Source organism: Oculina patagonica, unplaced genomic scaffold (genome assembly GCF_052425735.1).
Source record: "Oculina patagonica isolate OP01 unplaced genomic scaffold, crgOcupat unplaced2, whole genome shotgun sequence".
NCBI lineage: Eukaryota > Metazoa > Cnidaria > Anthozoa > Scleractinia > Oculinidae > Oculina > Oculina patagonica.
This window is the reverse complement of record NW_027558036.1, coordinates 1,591,053-1,597,961: the sequence shown is the minus strand read 5'-3', so window position 1 is coordinate 1,597,961 and position 6,909 is coordinate 1,591,053. Positions and strand designations below refer to the sequence as shown.

The window sequence follows — 6,909 nt, the reverse complement described above, 5'->3', positions numbered from 1 at the left end:
ATCATCAACAACACTCTTTTTGATGCCCAGAATGCTGGAAATTGCATTTCCGATCTTCTAGATTTCAAAATTCTCTAAGGGAGAATGCCCCTAGACCCCCCTTGGAAAGGGAGCCTCACAGACCCATTCTGTAGTCACATTCACCTATTCTTAACCCTTAATATGCTGCGCCAGTAAATAAAGCAGAGGTAGATCGATGACACGATTCGTTACACAACTGGAACCTTTAATAAGCCTGAGCGATCACAGAACAAGTTGACACGAACGACAACACGAGGGCAGAGGAAGAAGGACGCTTCTACGCATGCCTATTACCAACGTACCGCTGACCGGTACTGGCGCAACTTCCTTTTCTTCTTCCCTCAAACTTTACAAATGTGTAGCGAGCTAACCTTAGAGCTACATGCTAATTACAAACATGAACGGGTATTAAACTTGTAACAAAAACTATAAATTGTTCTATCAGCCTCTGTTTTTTTTTGTAGTTAGTTCGAGTCCAGAACAAAGTCATTGTAACGGGCTGGAGGACGTCGCACACGTGTGGATCTGAGGGGCGGGGGACTGGTTTCAGAGTCACTGGCGGGGGAGTCTGTTACTGGATTGGGGTGGTTGTCTTCGCAGGGCTCCTGTCCACCATCAGGAAGGCTGTCATGAGGAAAATCTTGAGTTGCAGGTGTTGAGATTGCACTCGGTATGACAGGCGGAGATGGCGGGGAACGCACTGGCTGTGCTGGTGGGGCTTCATCGGAGGACGAGTCTACATCATCGTTAAGAGCGGATGGTCGGTAGTCTGCTACTTCAGATGGGACCCGGTAGCAATCTGAGGTTTTCACCCGGTAAGATGTGCTTCGTAGCTGAGAGCCGACAAACTTTCTGATGTTGCAGAAAGATCCGGTTACTTCTACAACCAAATAGCGATCGCGCGCTCTTGTCTTGTTGCGGTCTGAGTACAGGTAGACCAAGTCACCGACGGTGATGTGCTCAGCTGGACGGTTCTTTGCGATGGGGGCCTTAGCCTTCTCGCTGTGATGGTGGTTGGCAATACGTTGTTCGTGTTGCTGAACGATGAGGTTTTGGTCGTGCAGTGGTATCTGCTGTTACGAAGTCTGTCACAGGGGACACAGGACCGCCTAGCGGGTCATGTCGGAGTAACTCATTTTCAACCTCTTGAACGGCCCTCTCGGCGACAGGGTTCTTGTTACGATTCTTGGCATTTCCAATCTCTATGGTGATTCTGTGGTGTTTCAGCAGTAGGTCTTCTGTTAGTGCCTTGAACCCTGATGCGGGGTCAGTGCGTATGACGGCTGACGGGCCGTCTAGCGGACGCATTTGGACACAAAGGCGGATTAGGGCATCACGTAGTGTGTTGTGTCGCTCATCCTATAGCAGAGTCGTGGCTGTGAAGGAGGTCACACACTCACGTAACACTAGTATGAGCTGTCTTGAGCGCTTGATAACATCTGCAGCGAACGATACGCCAACGGCGTCAGGCGGAGGGGAAGATGACTGCTCCTCTCGCATTTTCGGAGTTTGGCGCAAGGCAGCACATTGGTGGCAGGCTTGAGTCACACGGTCAATGGCCTTGTCTATGTCCGGGGCATACAGGTAGCGCTTTGTTACAGCTTTGAGTTGATGACTGGATGGGTGACCGAGTTGGATGTGTAAAGCGGTTAGGAGTCCCTCTAGTACTTGTCGGGGGACAATAATGCATTCGCGGGTTGGTGCGAGAGGCTCGTTGCGCTTAACAACAAGCAAGCCATCCTTCGCGATGGTTGCTACGTTGAGGTACCTCTTAACATCCCTCAAGTTCGTTAGCTTTTCCGAAGGACGTGTTCCCTGTTGTAGGTGTGCACGAGTGCGTCGTAAATCAGGGCATTCGGCCTGCGTAGTCAACCAGGCGGTGCGGCTGGTGAATGGGAGGTGCTTGGTGCCACGAAGTATGTCTTGAGTAGATGTGTGTCTGACAACTGATTCTTGGGTGAGTTTCGTAAATGCGCAGACCTGGCAGGCTTCATCTTCACACGGGGCAGCATTACGGCTGGAGAAATCTGACGGCAGTATTGCAGAGCCGGATACGTGTCTTACAGAGGCCTGATATCGGCTCACAGTAGACAGGAAGGTAGACACACGGGGGCTTGCTGAGAACTCTCCTCGGCAAAGTTTTTCATATGCCTGTACACATGGTTTGCTGTCGGTCAGTATGCAGGCCTTATGATGAGACTGTATCAGGTAAGGGCTGAAGTGTTTAGTGGCAACGGCGATAGCTAACGCTTCCACCTCACATGGTAGCCACGCTGTCTGGGAGCCGCGTAGTTTGGCGCTGAAAAATCCTGCCACGCGTAGCTTGCCATCACGGGAGACATATAGGGTGGCGCCTATTCCAGGTTTCCGAACGGCTCCGTCTGTCACTATCCAGAGTTGGTCTGCAGGTCTGGGGAGGGAGATGGTGCGGGTATTGGATAGGGCTGTCTGGGCGTTGTGGAATGATGTAGTGAGGTCATCTGTCCACTGGATCGTTTCGTTAGATTCACGGCCAGCAACAGTGTCGTCAAGTTTTGCAAGGAGTGTAGAGCATCCAGGAATGACACGGGAGAGCACCTTGAAAGCTCCAATGAAGGACCGCATTCGGGCTACGGTGTCGGGTGCAGGGCATGAAGCAAGGGCGGCGATGCGGTGTGGGCTGGCACTTAAGGTGCCACAGTTCCAAATCCAGCCTAGTATTGTTGTGGATTGTGGGTTGATGACGGTCTTTGATGCGGAAAGGCGGAGATCGCATTTCTCGAGGGCTTGTAAGACTTTTGTCCAGTTCTGCAGGAGTTCTTCTGGGGAGTTGCCGCCACAATACAGATCGTCAGCGATTTTAGCAACGATGCCTTCCTGCAACAGGTCATCGAGCACTCGGCTCATGAGCTCTTCGAGGGCGGTCCCTGAACCTGGCATGCCCATGGCAGACCGGGCATACACACTCACACCTCGGAATGGTGTGGCGACGCCGCAATATTTCATAGAGTCACGTGAGAGTGGAATCTGGTAGAATGCGCTGGTCAGGTCTGTCGCGACAATGTGTTTCCACTGGGCAATAAGGCGTAAGGTGGAGTCGACATCGGGCATAAGAGAGGGCTGAGGCTTTCTGTAGCGACCAACGTCAGCAAATGCAGTGACTAGGCGGTAACCACCATTGGCTTTCTTGATGAGGAAAGACGGGTTTAGGTACTCAACTGCAACGTTGATGTCTTCGGGGCGTCTAAAGACACCCAATGTTTCTAGTTCGTCAAACTTCTGTTGCAGCTCCAGTAGCTGGTGACGGGCATACTGTGGCAGACGGCCTTTCCGTTGGGGGGGTTCCACAGGGCCCATGTTTACCCTGGCTTCGAACGGACCTGCTGAGCCATTGTAACCTTTTATGTTTGGGTCAAAGACGTGGTCGTACTCGTCCAGGAGTGAGGTAAATTTGGCTCTGATATCGCGAGGAAGTAAGTTCTCTGGATCGAGACACACGTTTGAAGAGAGTTTCGTGCTGGTCTGAAGGATAGGTGGCCTGGGTTGCGGAGTTGCTTGCAGCTGTGCGTTGTCGTCGCGGGCTTCCGGTGCGTACACAGCGCGCACCTGGCAGAAGTGTTCATTTCTCTTGAGGAAATGTGGCTCGGGAGAAAGGTTGGGGATGCGTATCTTTCCGGCGACGCTGGAGATGATGGCCGGGCTTGGCCACAGTTGGGAAGCTGTTAGCTTTCTTGCGCTCGGCGCATCGGTCCGCGGTTCCAGTACATACACAGAGTCGCGAGGTGCATCACTCGGTAGATCAACTTCAATGAATTCTCCGGGCCAGATAGTTGTGGACGAGGAAGGGGAACGTAGCACTATGGCACGACGTGCGGCGGAGCTGACTACTGCAGGTTGGTGCGACCCATAGTGGTGGATGGACCCGTCCCCGAGGATTACTTGGCGCTTGGCTGGGCGTACTGCAATATCGTTAGTTTCCATGAAGGGGGTCCCTGCTAGTACATCTACATCGAGATCTTCAACGACAAGGCCTTCGAATGTAAACGTCCGATCTTCCCGGGTGAACGATAAGCGTGTTTCACCGACCACGTGTAGGGGAGATGAGCCATCTGCTTGGTGGACGGATTGAGAACTGGGCGTCACGCGGCAGCCAAGACGTTGGACGACGGTGTGACGAATCATGTTTCCCGTGGCGCCACTGTCAATGGTTATGCGCACTGGGTGGTGTGCATGAAACATATCAAGGTACGGTGACTGGCGAGTCTGTATGCGGAAGACATGAGTGTTGGGACTAGGACCAGGGTCGTCAGTGTCGCTGTCTGGTTCGTCTGCATAGGGTCTGGTATCAGGATCAGCGGGGTCATCGAAGATGTCAGCGATTTGTCTGGCCTTAGCTATGTACCTGCGATCCTGTTCCGGAAGGAAACTGCACTCGCTAAGGAAATGGCCACTCTCTGGACGGTTAGCTTGTTTACATAGTGGGCAAGACTTGGATGGACGGTTGGGTCGTGTGCTCACCTTGTACTGAGATCGGTTGCCACTGGGTTTGCGATAACTACTAACCGCGGTGCGCATGATCTTAGCGTCGTTGGCGGTGCGTATCTCATCGAGTAGGGAAGTGAGGGCCTGAGATATTTCTGGCTTTATGGATGCTAGAGTTCGTGATCGTAATTCGGTGCCATATCTTTGTTTCACTAACTTAGGCAACTCAGGGTGGATTAGTCTGAGCCAGGTCAGTACGATGAAATTTTCCAGTGTAGGAGTTAGTTCTTCATCCTCAGTGGTTACATCACCGTGGTGGGAAAGGCTGTTAGCGTGGAGTAAAGTGTCCTCCACGGAGGCCATTAGTCTCTGGAAGAGGTCTTCAGGCCGTTCGTCAGCTTTCAGATGAAGGTTTGCAAAATCGAGGAAGTGAGCTCCAGTGATTTGGAAGCCAAAATGCTCGCGAATCATGTTCCAAACAGACTGAATGGAGGTCGAATTCTTTAATAAGGTGCTCCTCGATATAACGGGGCAATAGTTGGCTATCTGCCCGAGCATTAGTTCCAAAAAATTAACTTTCTGGCGAGCTGTTTTACGTCTGGAAAGCGGTACTGTTTCTCCGTCATCGGTAAAACCGCGTAGGGGCTGGGCCCTAGTCTTCTTTGCCCAAGTGGCGCCGTCGGGGAGAAATGGAGCGAAGTTAGTGTCGAGTGACAGAGTATAAACCAGATTTTGCCTCCAATTCTCGAAGCTGTTGATCGTCTCGTTCTTCGAGAGGCTCCACTGTTTCGGAGCCCGTGTAGTGGTTCCCATGGTTGTGTACTGGCTGTACGATGGAATCGTGCTTGGACGACGAGAATGTTCGAAGTATCGACGTACCTGAGTGAAACGAGTAGCTTTGCCTTGAAATTATCGTTTAATGCGCCGATTTTTTTGGCGTAAGTTCGAGGACGCTACCACCACGCCAGTAAATAAAGCAGAGGTAGATCGATGACACGATTCGTTACACAACTGGAACCTTTAATAAGCCTGAGCGATCACAGAACAAGTTGACACGAACGACAACACGAGGGCAGAGGAAGAAGGACGCTTCTACGCATGCCTATTACTAACGTACCGCTGACCGGTACTGGCGCTGAAATTACTCCAAAAAACGCGTTTTTTAACCGTTAATCGATTTTCTTGGCTCTACCGTTTTAAATTTCTCTAAACTTTGCTAGAAATGCACTTTCTGACACTGCAGTAAGGTTTTGATGAAATTTCCATGTAAAAATGTACAACATTTTACTTTGGCGCATGCGCATAAGCCAAAATTTGGACTTTTTTGCTGAACCGTTCCGATTTTTTTCCTTGCTCCTTTCCTTTTCGTGTTTCTCTGCTTTCTTATTCTCTCTATTTTTTACTCTGTGCACGCCTTCTACTGGCCTGAAAAGTTTTGATCTAAATCAATGGAAAACCCTGGAAAGGAGACCATGAACAAGTGCCGGTTTATTGGCCTGTTTTAGCACCAATTTTACACCAAAAACTGATCACGTTTTTTTTATTAGCTCTGTCGGAATGCAGTCAATGTTCAAGATGGACACTCCTGTAGAAAGATCTATCCAAACTCTACAAGTTGCACACCACAAAAATCTTCTGACGTGTAAATTGGTGACGTCAGAAGTGGTTGAATTGAATTCCTCCAAATCCCGGAATAATCCGGACTTAGCATATTAAGGGTTAATCAGAAGCTGCTTATAAGAATGTCATTGAAAACCCTGAATTACTTGTTTGTATAACTGTAAAACTTCCTGATCAAAATGAGGTGTGCGCTTGTCACATAAAACACGTAGGAGAAAAATAAATAGTTTAACTAAAGTAGTTATCGCAGATGCTGCTCACTGCAAAAATTACAAAAAATCGCCCTCTTCAAAAATTCAATTAGTATAATTGTATGATAGTTTTTGTGAATATTGCCAAAGAAGAAAAGGACATGTTTTTTAAAGTTCTATTAATAAATAACCAAACAAGGCTACTATCTGGACACCAAAAAAAAATTGTCTGCAGGAAGTCACAGCCCGAAAACATTGTTTACATGCACGGACAACGACACATTGTTTGTCTTGAAGAAAATTTGATCCCTCCGGCTCCAAACAAACAATAGTCCGTCCCTTAGTTACACCAGCCTTTGTTATCAGACATGGTTTTTAGGTAATAATTCTAGGTATTTGGTATCAACGTTGTTGCATTTTTTAGGTATATTGGTATCTCGGGGGAAAAAATGGGGTATATTGGCCGGGTCTGATTAGAGAAAGGTTGCCAGAATAAGCACAAAAGTGCACTCGACAAGAAGACTGAAAGGTGGATTAAGTATTCACTTGAATTTTGCATACCGTAAAATTCCGGTTATAAGCCCCCCGCCCCCGGTTATAGACCTATCTACCTTTA

The 6,909-nt window shown here is 49.1% G+C and overlaps 1 pseudogene; it reads right to left on the bottom strand.

The window, feature by feature from the left end:
* Window positions 1-297: 297 nt before the first annotated feature.
* LOC144640186 (uncharacterized) lies at window positions 298-5,295 on the bottom strand (annotated as a pseudogene).
* Between the last annotated feature and the right edge of the window lie 1,614 nt (window positions 5,296-6,909).